At 36.8% G+C, this 15,060-nt stretch overlaps 1 protein-coding gene across 4 annotated transcripts in view; it reads left to right on the forward strand.

Annotated features, from left to right (window-relative positions):
- The window catches only part of ZFAND3 (zinc finger AN1-type containing 3), a 139,357-nt gene that overhangs the window by 35,050 nt on the left and 89,247 nt on the right, over positions 1-15,060 (forward strand). The window lies entirely within an intron of this gene.

Here is a 15,060-nt window from a genome sequence, read left to right on the forward strand (position 1 = left end):
GTTCAGCTTTCTGTGGCAAGAGTGAGCTAGATACTGCACACATACGTGCAACCCTTTGCCTAGAAGAGCCCAGTTTTGACTGAGCTCTTCTGTACAGCCGCAAATCTGCTTTTCATTTGCCACAGGCTAGTTCTTGGCTTGCACATAAAGGTTGATAAATAGTGGAGTGGAGCTTGAACTTGGCTCTCCTCTTAAGCCCTCTGCCTTCTCTTCACCCCATCTGCCTCTTCCAAGAAGGAATACCTCACTTATTTTATTTAAGCTCTATAGAAGCATCAGACTCTGAAGTGTTCAAGAGCCTCTCTGAAATAATTTCAAGTTAATTGTACTTCTGCAAAGTACTTTGCAGCATTCTGTCTCCAGGTCAGTGTTTACCATGTGCTATCAATGCCTCAAAGTCTCTAGGTACAGTACAAGTGCAATCCTACATATTAAATTGCTTCAGATAAATTTGGTCTTCAGATGGTTAAGGCATAGCTGCTTCAGACTCCTGGCCCATTCAGAATACAAATGAAATAGTGTGGGGTTTTTTTTTGTTTGTTTGTTTTTGTTTTGTTTTTGTTTTTGTTTTTAATGAGAATATGGGGTGGTAAGTGAAAAAAAAAAAAAGCAAATTCTGCCAGAGTATCTCCCTTGGTAACACCACATCTTTCCCTGATACTGCAACCTCTCTTCTTTCAATATGGTAAACTGTGAAATTTGAGTGATTATAATACAGAACAGTGGTAAGTGAAATTTTTCAGAAGTACTCTTTATTAATCTATCTTTGCTCCCATTAGGTTTATGGAAGTTTTAATATCAATTTAAGGTAGGGACATTGTTTGAGAACTTTTGAAAAGCCACTTCTATAAAGTAGGCTCTTTCAGGCAGGAATTCTACAAACATTCATGGAAGCAACACCTGGTACCTTAAGAAATCAGTTTTAATTGGAACCTCTGGGAACAGTCATAGAACAAACTCTGACAGACTAAGAACAAATATTTAAATACAGAAAATGTTAAAGCTAGTCATTCTACTTAAATCAGCTCCAAAAATGCAATCTGCTTTTAATCCATTTGATTGTGAGTCTAGAAAGTTTCATTTGTGTTGAAACTATCAGCTTTCGAAAGAATGGTGCAGGAAGGAGATTCCATCTTAATTAGTAGTATATGAAGCTGTAGGTTAGGTGTAGCCCTGGATGGTTTGGTGGAGAGATGCACTTGGGAAACTGGAAGAAGAGGAAATGATGACATGGATTTCATGGATGACATGAAACAGATTCACATGGATTTATGAATGTTTCATAGGCTTTTTGTCTGAAGGTATAATTGAAACTTCTAGAGATGGGTGTCCATCTCTCTTCTTAATCCAGCTATGCAGCATTTATGTTCTCTGAAGCGCAAGATCAGCATCACAGAACTTGAGAAAATACTTCAACTCTATAACCCAAGAATTTTCTGAGTTTTAGAGACCTCAGCTCTTAGTTTAGTTTTATTTTTAGTTTGAAATCATGCTGGTGTTTTTAAACACTGGTATCTTAATAAGTAAAAATTATATACTTCATCTCCAGTTATGAAGTAGGAAATCAGTATTGGTGGAACTGCATATGTATTTTCAATACATATGCTTAGCGCTATGCCAGATTATGAAATATTGTAATGTCAATAGAAGCTTTTATTCTCCTGAATTTGAAAGATCGGGGGGGGGGGGGGGGGGGGGAGAAAAGAGAAAAAAACCCTGACAGTTAGCTTCTGTGTATCATCAGATCTAGACATATCAGATTATTTGCTCCTCTTTCTATTTACTGAGCTAAGTGTCTTGACTGTAGAGTTATTTCATGGTTTTGTGCGTCTTAACCCTTCTGCTTTGTTGAGCAGACCTTTTTTTTTTTGTCATGGCCTAAAGTCACATGCACAGTTTTTGGAGCTTACAAAATTGGGGGATTTGTGACTCAGAGAGTCACTTCAATAACACAATTTCTTCTTCTCTCAGTCTTTGTAAATTCTGGGAGGTATTTAGAGTGCTGCTTTGGCTGGCAGTAATAATACCTACTGCAAGAATCAGCATTCTTGCCTAACTAGATTTTGCTTTTAATCAGTTGCTAACTTTCAGCCTGCTTACTGGAAACCTTTTCGACAAGTGCATCTTGCATGTTGCTTGTTCAGATGTTGTTATCTTTGCTCTGTGTTTGTTGTATGATAAATGGTAAAACATGCTCTTCATAAAGCTTTCATTCCTAAATCCATGATCAAAATCTGTTAGGTTTGCATTTTCCATATCCTTGTAATTTCTGATGTGAATCCACATGTTTTAGTACTTCGCTAGAAAAGCAGCAAGCATTTTCAGAAGTATGAAACCAGCACAGAGTACTCGCTTTCTTTATCTGTACACAAAATCTTTCTTTTCCAGTGTAGTATTCCCTTTGTTGCCTCCTAATGGAAACTGGTGCCTCAATTTCTTACTTCATTAGGCTAGAATTTGTTGCTGTATTCATGTCTGTCTTTGTATTTTGAAGTACATGGAATGCTGACTACGAAACCCAGTGCTTACTGGCTAGCACTTGAAAATAGTCAGGTTTCATCTTAAACTTCTATTACACAGTCAGGCTTGAAGCTAAGTAATTCTTTGGAAATCATATAGCTGGTCACAGTGGCAACGAAGGTATTTCTAATTTCTATAGCAGTTGCTGATAATGATCTATAACATTCCAGATACAGATATTGCTTGGCATACACTTAATTACTTTTACTCTATGACCAAAGAATTTTTGAAAGGGGAAGGCTGGTAGGGAAAAGATATTTAGCATAGTTAGTATACTTGAAAAGCTGAGATGTGTGCTCAGCTTGAGAGACAATCAACTTGAGAGCCAATCACCAAGGAACACAATTAAGAAAAAGAATTGAATAAATTACTTTAGTTGGGGTTAAGTTTTTTTTTTCTTTATAAGCTTGATTTGCACTGCTGACCCCAAAGTTTATTTTTACTCTGTTAGTATACATAGTTATTCTGCAGCTTAAAAGTTCTGAGTAATACCTCTGTTTGCATTGTTAGAACAGGGCAATATTTTGTGAAAAGACTGGGAAAGGTTTCATGTTTTCAGTTGACTCCTTTTCCCCTAATGTATCATAAAGTTTTGAAGGAAATACAAAGTAATGGAGGACGAGTTTATTCAAGTATAGTTGCATTATCTAAGCTTAGGACTAATTTTTTTTACTTCTGTCAAAAACAGTACCATCAACCAAATTCTCATCGTTATTTTGCTATGTGTTCCTCATAGTCAGTATATACTGGGAAATTGGAAGTTTGGAAGACGGTGATACCTGGAGCTTTCTAGGCTTGCTGGAGTTTTAAGACTTAAATAGAGATCACATTTTGAATGAAGTTAGTGTGATATTACTTGTGGGATTCTACTTTTTTCTTCATCTTTACTATCATGGCATCAAAGTTGTGAATACAGGGCTCCTATGTTGCTTTGATGGCAATACTGACATGATTTTGCTATGCATTATATGGAAAGGCATTAAAGATGCTGTATGGAAGAAACAACTCTTACTTGCCAGGGACCTGGCTGTATTCAGGTGGTGTGCGCACAGCAGTGCAGCATAGGGTGTCAATAGGACCAGTGGTTCAGCTGCTAGTTCAATTTTCTCAATTATATTCCTCCTCCTCCCATCTTCATCTATATAAAAGAGTGGGAAAAGGCAAGCACTGATGGAGGACAGGCCAGTAAAGTATTTTTATTTCTGTACAATTGTTAATGGAAGAAAAAAAGAGAATTTCTGTCACTGGCACTCAAATGTTGTGTGTTGAGGTAGGACAGGTTTTTTCTTTTTCTTTTCTTTATGACTACTACTGACTTCAAGTTAGTAGGGCTTTTTCCAGTCAGATTTGGAAGTATCTTTTCACCAGCACAATCTAGGAAAACGGAATGCCTTTTAATTAAGAGCTTTAACATTTTACAGTCAATCAATCCTATGAGCAACGTACCCTGTAGGACATTAGTGGCTGTTTCATTGGACTGCATCTTGCTAAATTCACAGTCTAGTAGTCTGGAGCTCATTTGGTAAAAATATAAATTACACTAAAATGAAAATATGACCTTTTCTCAGCACTGGCTACCTAAAAAGACTGCTGGATAGTCTTAATTTATTTTTTTCCTCTCTCTGGGCGAGACATTGCTGATATTTTCCATCTGTTTTCTTTTTCTTATCTCAGGGCGTTGCAAGTCCCATTGCATAGATTCAGCTACAAGCAAAGAAAAGGGTTCAGGCCTTTTTTGTCTCAGACTTGCATTATTTTTTGTTTTTCATAGGTCTGTTTCCTAGTATGTTTTCTTCCTTATGCTAAAGCCAGTTTCTTTCTGTTTTGTTAGTATCTTGCTCACCTTCTAACTAATAACCTTTCCCAATGACTTGTTGAAACACCAGCTGTAATTTAGTCTCTTGTGTATTGGTTCGTTGATGAGTGAAAAAAAAAGAGAAACGTTTAGAAATATGACTTAATTACCATGATGTTTGCACATTGCCAGCATGAAAGCAGAGTTACCTATTCAGAATGTGCAACCCACAGGTTTAATTTATTAAACTTTCTTGTAACTCCATTCTCCTTAAATGTGTGCATAAGATAGGAGAGGGAATGTTTTTCTTTGTTTCCCATTTAGCAATTTGCTTGATTTATAGAAAAATCTGTGCTCTGTTTTGTGTATTTGCTCGTTTGGAGTTTATAGAGACACTAGTGATTTGTTCCTTAGCCTCCCTGTGGAGTTTCTTCCATATTGCAATCTAATTCCATGTCCATGTCGTGCACTCCTGAGCTGTTAATTTGTACATTTCGATGCAGTTTGTTTCATCGTGTTTTTGTAATCCAAACTGAATGTAACGAGCTGTGTGCTTTGGGGACCCAGCCTTGCCTTGCCAATTAGAACAAGTGGTTACTGAGAGCGAGCATGTTTTAAATAAAACATGGCACCTCTGCATGGGACCAGCAGCCTTCAGGGAATAAAAGAGGATATTTAACTCTTTCTCTCTAAGAAGAGAGTATCTCTGCAGTATCAGTGAGCACATTTCAGAAGCAGTCAGCTCCTTCTTTTTTGAAGTAGGATGCAGATTTACATTTCATCTTGCAAATAAAATTTAGTTTGTCATTAGAGATGTGTTATGCAGGGACTGCATGTGGAATATTTAGGAATGCACAGGGATATCTTTTGAGTTGACTGCATGTGCTCTAGGATTCTAATTGCTAATGCCACATGAAAATTGTACAGGGCTAGCAGCTGACCTTTCTCTTTCTCCTTGTACTGCTATGCAAGGAGTGCCAGGTGGTAATAGAGCTAGCTTCAAAATGTATTTTACAAGGGAAGGAATCCAGAAGTAACACTTCCTAAATAAGAGTACTGAGGTTACATGCTACGTGGCTTTGCGGAAGGAGTCGTTGTTCTACCGCTTCCAGGTAATCAGGAAAGGGTACCTCTGTGACCATCAGTATTTGTGATTGTTGCAAAAATTATCCAGTATTCTACTGGTTTTTATATTAATCAAACTTCCTGGTGAGTTCAAGCAAAATACAACAGTTTTAGAACTTTACTTTGCAATTCTTTCTTGCGTGCCAGCCCCAACATTTCCTTTTGTCTCTCTTGACTCAAACTTTCACATTCTATATGGTTGTACAACTTCAAAGGAAGAAGTTACTGTCCAACAACAACCTTCAGTGAAGGACACCGAGAAGGAATTTAGTGAACAGTCACGGTGATTGACTTGGACAACATTTCAATAGTCCTTGCATACACAAGCAAGGCAAGACCAAGAAAAACCTGTCTTGTGAAAACCTTTTAGCTCAGCAGCTAGATATAAGGGAAATATAGCTGTTTAAGGTGATTTAAGCTGTTAGGTAAGGAGGTGTACTGGACAAACATGACCTGGGTAATAGAACCCCATGTAACTGATGGCTTTCAATTGTCCGTCTGTTTTATATGAAATAATTGTGATTAGCAGCTAGGCAGCTGGCCAGGAACTTGAGACCTGATTTTCTTTTCAGAGTCAATGAGCATTTCTTTGTGATATGAGACAAGTTGCTCTTTTTAATTTTTTTAGTTATTTTTTCCTTTCCTTCCACTTCTGTTCCTCATCAGTTACTGACTGATGATAATATTTCCCTGCTTCACTGGACTGTTTGTAAAGATAAAACGGACATGATAATCAGTAGCAGTGGTCATTTAAGGAGCTGAGATAAATCTAGAGCCCTGTCTTGGGAAAAAAAAGGTCATTCTGAGGAGTAATATCTGTATTTTGCTCTTCCAAATCAGCTTGAAATAAGAGTGTCATTAGCACATATTAGATTAAAATGCAAATTGGCTGTCTTCAAAGTCAGTCAAAGCCCTCATGCTGAGTAAATTGCCCAAACTCTGGGATAGAAGCTTGTTCCTCTGGTTATACGTAATACCGATTCACCCCACCATCCCCCAACTCTAACATAGCATTAGTCATAGTGCAGGAAATGAGTGTAACATATTAGTGTCAGATTGTATGAAAGAGGAAAGGCAATCTTATTTTGGAAAACCTGAATTTAATTTGGTTTTGTCTATTTATGCTTTTACACCTGTATACTCAGCCCCAAGATGCATGTCCAAGTAGCTTGGCCAACATCATCTCCTTGTGACACACAGAGCAAGGAGTTCCGGCCATTGAGCCCTTGCTATGATAAGACAGTTTTTGGACCTGGCTGTTATACCTGTGAAGAATGGATGCCGAGAGGGACCTTTTGCTTCTTATTTTGTCTTAGTCTTCATGAGTCTTAGGCAAAATTCTGAAATTTCAGTTCTCTTCTTTCTCATATGTAGCAATCCGTAGTTGCAGTTCTGTTTGTCTTGACACTTCAGTTTATCTCTCTTCTAAAATTGAATAAAATCACATTGTTGCAATTAATGCAGAACATTTCTTTTAAAACTTTTAATGCTGTTTCTAGTAGAGCCTGCAAACATTCCAGTCATTCGTTTTTCATACCAGTCTTCATGTAGCTATTAAAAACTTGTATGTTCTCACAAAGTTAGTCACCAGAGGGCAAACTGCTCATGCAGATTTAGTCAATACAGCTTGCTTTTTGGGTTTCCTTTCTGTTTATTTTGGGTTGGTTTTTTTTTTAACATTGTCTATGAATGAGTTTACATGTAGCATTAACTAGTTGGAAAGTGAAGAGCAGGAATCTGGCTTGGATCTTAATTATGAGTAGATGAATCTCCATAAATGAGGGATAGGGAATCCTGTGCTGGAGATCTCTAAGCCTGTAGGACTGTAGATGAGATCTTTCTTGAAAAGCTGTCCAGAATAACTGCATCTCTAGTAACTGAGTGTGTAAGACTTTGTTCCTTTCCTTTGCAGAAAGCATAGACTGTTGACTGAATCTGGCACTGAAGATTTAAGAAATTACAAGACAGGTTGTGGTGCTGTAATAATCAATCTAATCTGTGTGCATTATAACTGTCTTTTAATTATGCTAAAAGGATTAAAGAGATTTTATGCTAAAGGATTAAAGCATGAGTACTGGCCTAATCTCCTGGTTTAAATCACGGGTCATTAAATAATATCTAGATAAGATCCCTTAGGTGAAAATGTCTCCTTTACACAGATACCATGTACTGAAGTGAAGATGCTGGGGGTTCTGCACGCACCATGGGCACTAGTATTTCTAATGAATAATTAAGTAAGAAATAGGTACACATTTTTAATTGCAGCACTACAGGGATATTTCTGCAGAACTATACTCTTTCATTGTACTGAATAGGAAGTAATATAGGACATTGTCATGACCTGTATATTCTTACTACAGCATTTGCATATTGACCTGAATAGAGAATAATTATTTTCTTTGTAGAATTTCTTTAGAGAAGTAATTAACCCCCTGTGGTTCAAGAAAATAAGTAATTTACCATCTTGACATTTCTGTGAGTCAAGGTGGTGATATTCTTGTTCACTATACATAGATAAGTATCTAAAGCACAAATGTGAAACATCCACAGGTATTAGCAACTGTGAGAAGCCTTGGGACTGTAGTCGGTTCTTAACCTCCCTCCCCCAAAGCATATAATTTTATGATGCCTTAAACATTGGAAGTACGGATCTCCCTGCCCTGACAGGACTGCAAGGGTACTAAATGCTTCTGCTAGTGGGGAGTCAAGAGTGCCTGTTTGAACATCGTGAAAATAAATAATGAGTAGGAAGAGCTAACATAAGTTACGCAGGAATTCTGTGGCAGAGACAATGGGTAGAATTTAGTTGCTTCTTATTTCTCTTCAGAATTTTCCTGGGGGTTAAAATGAAGTCAAGAGTCTAGGAGAAAGAGCTTTGCTTCCTGGAAAATTCTGATTGCACATTTTGAACTTCTTTTATTCTATCCAGTAAGCAAGTTAAGGGTCCTCTAGAAGAGAAGTTATGCGATTGTTTGCATGCATTATGAAAATAATTTAAATAGAGGTCAGATCAGAAGTGTACAAAAATGGTTAGTTCATACACTTCACAGTTTCAGACTGCTTGACTTTTGAAGCTTAGTGTGGGATTTTACCATCCTATAATGCCACCTCTGATCCTTCTGGTATAAATAAATTCAGTTATTTGGAACTCTTGACTGTTACTGGAACAAAGCATTTGGGAACCATGAGTCTGGAGTGTCAATTCTGAGCTGTTGGGCTTCAGTCAGGCCACATGTTGCATGTTCTGTCTCACTTGTGATCAGAAGTGCCGAGTCTCAACAGGCAATCTAGCAGTAGTCTACAGAGTAGCTCTTAGTAATGATCTTCAGAGCATAATGCAAGACTTTGCTTTAAGACTCCTCATGGGACGAAGTTGGAGGGGAAGCTCTGGTTTATATAATTTTAACTACTTATGTTACCCACAGCGTGGCTGTTACTTGTATAAGTGAACACGCAAATTTTACTGTGAACAAGGTTAATGAACTTAGTGTGTAAGGAGGAACCTTGAAGCTTTCTAAACTTTGTGTTTATGTACATTTATGTATATTAGCAGTTAAGTAAAATTGGTAGCATCTTAATTTGATCTCAGTTGCTAAGTAACAGGACCTTTTGTATTTTGGGATTGGGCCATTTCTGCCCAGCTGTGTGGGAAAAATCCCATAGAAATGGAGAGGAAATTATGAACACCCAATAGATGTCTTGGGGAGCTGTAAGCATTAAAAGTTAAAAATGCAAAAATAAACTCGTGCATCTTGAATACTTTAGGCTTGCTCAAAGTGGACTTGGTGTTCACTTGCTTTTAGTTAAATTCTCTTTATCTGAAATGAAAGTTGGCTAAATAAGCAATAAAGAAAACTGTGACTAGGTATGAATAATCCTAGAAATGCAGAAGCATATAACGGGTGTGGGCATCTACCAGTTGACAAAGGTAAGTTAATGTTTTAAAAGGCCTCAAGTAGTCTTTGTTCTGCACCGTGTCTGTTAGTGTCTGTAGTTATTATTTTAAGAGAGTTAAAATGATTGTCTAACTGGAAACTGTAAGGGTTTAATTTAAGATAAAAATAGGAGTCACTTGTTTTGATAATAGCACATTAAAATCATAGGTTTGGTGTACGCCTGTTGCTAGTCAGAGGTAACTGGATGTGTTCCATTATGAGTAACTTCGGGGTTTTTTTTCTTAATTGGGCCCTTGAATCTGTGAGTAACTGAACTGAAAAAAGGTTTCTGAATCCAAAGGCAAGATGGCTGGCAACAGTATCCAAATCAGTGTATCTTGGCTGCTGTATCAGGTGCATTTTGCTCCATCTCCTTTCTTTCTTTGGGAGGATCTTGGTGTGCCTCAGTTGGGAGAAAATATTTGGGAATATTCATCAAACATGTTTAGAAATGCAGAGTGATGAAGTCTTATGTAACAGAACCTTTTTTTCTTGGTGGTAACCAAATGAGCTTTTTTGATGTAAAGGTCAGATTTCATGTATCTGCTCCCACTTGAGCTCTTTTTGACAGAATGAAAGCTATTTTGCTCTTGATTTATAAGATATTTACTGTGAGTTAGTACTGCATAAATATCTGACATTGTGAGCAGCTCTGTTCTGCTGACCATGCCCTAGTTTATGGTGAAAGGAATTTTAAGATATTTATTGGGGCCTTTTCTGTAGGTACCATAGTAAAGTGCACAATGTCCATTTGCAGGGGAGCAGAACGAATAGGTTTGTTTTTAACTTGAAACTGTTTTCTGTTCTACACAGCAAGCTGCAATATGTAACTCCCTGCAGAGAGAAAATGAGTAGTCAGTTGTGACTCTTTCCACACACACACCCAAACCTGAGAAATTATAGCACGCCTTAGCCTACAGGGGAGTAAAACTTACGGCTCACTTACTTTTGACTTCTCACAATGTTGTCAGTAGGACTTAAGGGTGTATCTCCTTTAGGGAGCTTCAGAAAATTAAGTACTAAACCTTGTATACTGTTATGGCAGCTTGTTTTATCTTTAGGCTTACCAAAGTATTCAAATGAGAGTCTAGCTCCTTTTTATAAAAACAAAATGTTAAGCAAATAACGTAATTTATATAAATACAAGTTGAAGATACTTGTGAGGAACGAGAACAGTTTGTAACCCTTAATGCACTCTAGTAAAATTAATCAGAATCCATTTCATGGATTTTGATAAGGGTTTGGTTAAGAAGAAAACTTTGAAACTATTCTAGATGTATCAAAATTTGAAGCAGGGTTTTAGTATATATTTATCCATATAAATGTGCATACAGGTGACATTGTATGGTTTGTGTCACTGTTCAGAAGCCTTGCATCTTAGACTATGCTTGAGTAATGTCAAATTAAATGCTGTTATCTACACAGGGGTTTAAATATTATTCTTCAGTGTGTAGAAAAATACTGATTTTTTTTTTTTTTTTTTTTTTTTTTTTTTACCATTTTCTCTTCCCTATGGTGTTGTTCCACAACAGTCAGGAATAAAGTAAAGCTGTCTTAATCTGGACCATGTTTTTTGTGTGTATATGTATTTAGTGGGAAGTACAGAATGTTGTTGTATGTTTCTATTAACATATGCACATGTATGTATATGTTCCTTATTTTTACAACTGTGTATGTTCTCTCTGGATATGTGCTCTGTATTTTAGATAAATGCTCTGAAGTGATTTTTTTACTCTGTATGTTATGTTAAATATTTCCCATTATGAAGTTGCTTCACTTTTTAGAACTTGATGTTAACTTGTTGCATTCCTATTCAAAATAATCCTTCAGAAATTGGAACACCTCAGTGATTTGCCAAACCTGGTATATGTTCTTTCGAATTGACTAACTTTTACCTACCAGATGCTACAAAGAAGCAGATGAGGCATGGTGGTGTAAAAGTTGCTGGCTAAGCACATGTATAGAAATAGTAAACTACCTCTTGTTAGAGTAACCTCTTCAGAAAGTGCAGAGAAACTATTTTATTAATCTTGTTTTCTTTTAATTATTTTAATGATTAAAATGTAATTACAAAACAGGAAGAATGTAACTATGAAAGAGGGGTGTTGGGAAGGAATATCATTCAGGATATTCCTGACAGTCTGAAGCAGTCATTTTTACTAACAGTAGTAGCCCTTCTAAGTAAATACAAAGAATGTCTGAACCTAAAAAAAAAAGAAAAAAAAAATCTAAAAAATCCAAAGCATTTGAGGTAACTTTTTATTTAACCAAGTAATCATTTTAAATTCCTGTATTTGTGAACTTTCTATTAAATGCCAGTTTGTATTCAGGTGTACATGTAAATTGAATAGACAGATAAACTAGCAAAGAAGTATCCCACAAAACAAGACAAATACTAAGCTTTAATTATTGTATGAGTGTGTAGATATCATTTAATTTTTTAAATTAACAGAAAGTGCTAAATTTCATGTTTAAATTGGTTGAGATGCATTTTTTAAACTTGGTTATTAAACACTTTTGTTTAAATGAGTTGTTTGTAAAACAGGATTAGAGTAACATTTATGAAGCTTAAAATGATTTCTAGAGCTGCAGGGCTAGAAACATTTTTCTTCCTTTTCTCCTTTCCTAGTGAAATGCTAAGAAATTCAAGACCTGAAAATTGAAAAAAAGCATAAGCCAGTGTGAGATTGTATTATTGAGCAGGTGAAGAAAACCCCTGTTCTTCACCAAGTCTGAGGCTGAGTAGCTGTAGAATCTGTGTAAGCATCTAGCTGCAGTAGTTGAGATGCTTGCTGGTTTCTACCCAACCTTCCTTGTTGCTTAGCCGAAAGAAAGCTTTGTCTTTTAGACTCTCAGTGGAAACCCTTAAGCACGCAGCTTGGCATATGTGTGGGTTACCTTCTCCCCTCTTTGGTTCCCTGTTCTCTGAAAGGCTGAGGGTTAGTGGGGATGGCAAATTACAGTGGTACGGCATTCGCTGTGTCCTAAACTTTGACTTTTTTTTGTAATGCCTTGTATTAGAAAACTCTTCTACTGTTCTGTATTATGCCTCGCATTGTATACAGCAAAAGGCTGTATCCTAGTGGGCACCTTTACAAAATGCATATCTGGGTTAATGAAGGGAAAGTTTCCTGACTTTTGACTGTACCGTAGCTTGCAGTTAGAGTGTGGCTGAGTGAAGCTAGTAGCAAATTACTGTCATAGCTTTTTTTGTTCTGTGCTGTTCTGGCTCTCAAAGTACAACTTTCCTTGCTAAAACCTTTCTGTGGTAGTATTTAGTATCATTTATTAAATAGCGGCTTAATACGGAGTTGAATTTCGTGGCTAACTGCAACTCATTTTCTGCCCTTTGCTCAAGGGAAAGCAAGTAGGAGGCTTCCTGCCTCTTTTTCCAGTTTTACTGCTGATTAGGGAAACTGAGACTTTAAAAGTCAGCTTTTCTTCTGCTATATAAGTTTGTGCAGCAAGGTATTAACAATCTTTCAGTCGTGCCCTGGTCTATTAGCAGGAATATACCATGGTACAAGAATGAATTTGTTGAAAATTTTATGCTTCCATGACCTATTGTAGAATGTTATCCTGCTGCAGGGTTATTAAGTCGTTTTTCATCTTCTCTTAAATTAACGTTGACGTTCTATTACTGAATTTGTTCTTGTCTTCAGATTGAAACATAAAGGAAAAAAATCTTTATTGCTGGAATATTAAAATTATTTGATAAGCAGTACCTTGCTTGAAGTAGAATTCTCCTAGAAAGATTATAATGTAAGATCAAGCTCTGCTTTAGATTTGCTTTCATGTATGAAAAAGTACTTTTTGAAACATTCAGAGCATCAGGAGAATGCAGGAAGGATTAGTTGAAATCACAGTGAGAAAGGGCAAACTGCAGGAGAAACCCATGTCTGTCCATGCCAGTATTGCAAGGGATAGTAACTCTTCAGTGTTCTGCCTTAATACCTTTTCAATAACTGCCTTGTGACCCTGTCCGCTGTTTGGTGATGTGAATTTCATGTGATATACAGAGAGGTGAGAAGGCTGTTCAAAATTAAATGTTAGTCTTGATGGTTGTAGGTTTTTGTTAGCTTTGAAAAGAGCCTTTTGCAAAATTGGGTGCAGGTTTGGAGCAGGCAGGTTGGGAGCTGGCATTTTACAAATGTTTTCACTACAGATTTTATCTCTGATTCAACTTGTTTCAACTGTAAGTTACTGATAATGAATTTCTGTTGACCTGTGGATGGCAAATTTGCTAGTTTTTATTTAATACTTTTATCAAAATTTTCGAATACTCCAAATGAACCATTTGCTTTTAACTTTAGGAACAAGGTAGGTCCATAGAGGTAGAGCTGGAGTGCTCAGCAGATCCAGTAAGGTTGGAATTGCCAAAGTGGAAAGAAATTCCTTGTTTTGCTTTTAAGATAATTTCATTGACCTCCTTGGAGATGTAGAGTCCTTCAAAGCTTAGGCATAAGGTGAGCTGGTGTTTGACAAAAGTGGTGCAGCGCAGACTTCTGCCAAGAGGGATGATGTCTCAATAATTCACTAATTAAGAACGTTCGGTTTTCTAAGTGTTTTTAAATTGCTGGTTTCAGAACCTTTTACATTCATCAGGGAAGCGATGATTTGCTTTTACTGTTTTGTGTTTGTTCAGGTTTGTTGGTTTTTTGGTTTTTTTTTTTCTCTCCTGCTGGGATGGAAATGATAGCTGAGGAAGAAGAAAATTATCTCCAGTTTGTTCTCTGGGACAGTTGTGGGTTTTTTTTGCTGGAGTTTTTCTAATGTCTTGTCTTCCACTTGCTTTCTTGTAGAGTGGCAGCAGAATCAAAAAAGGCAAATTTTTTTTAACACATTTGTTTAAGGTTAATGTCTTCAAATTGCATTCATCTGGGTCATATATAATAAAACTAATGTAAAAGTCAGTAGTTTTGTGTCTAAACCATTTTAAATTGATGCAAACTTCTGGTTAAAGTAGTTATACACTGGCCAGAGAGTTGAGATATGAAAGTTAGGGTTAGAGTTAGCTTCTTTCTTCTGACCTGTGTTGCTGAAATTCAGATCATGGTAGGAATAGTTGGAAACTTTGCTGCCAAAAGTCTGTGTTGTGTGTCCCATCTGATGGGACTGACACTTGCAGTAACACCATTTATGAAGAAGCAAGCTTTGGTTTATTGAACACCCATTTTTTCTTCCTCATCTGGTTCAGAAGATGAGTGATAGATACGCATCCATCAGTGTGGTAATACCTTACAGAATGCTATGCAACAAAGTTAAAGGAAAGCATCTGTATCTCTGGCAGCTTTCTGAGAAGTAGTTTTAATCCCTAGGGTGTGATACATTTGCTGTCTTGTATGATCAGGCATAAGTCTTCCTTAGAAATTAGGCATTCTGTGGTAACCTCTGTAAATTCTTGAAATCAAACCCACAGTGTTCAAGAATTGAAAAAACAATATTATGAAGCTTCCCCAAGAAGCAGATGTGCATTAAAATGTTAAGCTGCACACTTCTAGTGTTTTTCACTGAGAGAAAATAAGTGAAACGTTAACAGTTTTTATACTTTGTTAAGGTGATAAGTCATTTGTGATAATGCTTCTCCCTTTCCCCTGTCATCTTCTTCCGTATAGGTAAATGTGAGCTGCATTTTTGAAGGCGTTTTCTGCATTTGTGCTGTCTGGTGTTTAAATTGATTAGGCC

This window comes from Pezoporus wallicus, unplaced genomic scaffold (assembly GCF_028554395.1).
Source record: "Pezoporus wallicus isolate ANWC-B61680 ecotype Strahan unplaced genomic scaffold, APGP_CSIRO_Pwel_v1 contig_5352, whole genome shotgun sequence".
NCBI classification, from domain to species: Eukaryota; Metazoa; Chordata; class Aves; order Psittaciformes; family Psittacidae; genus Pezoporus; species Pezoporus wallicus.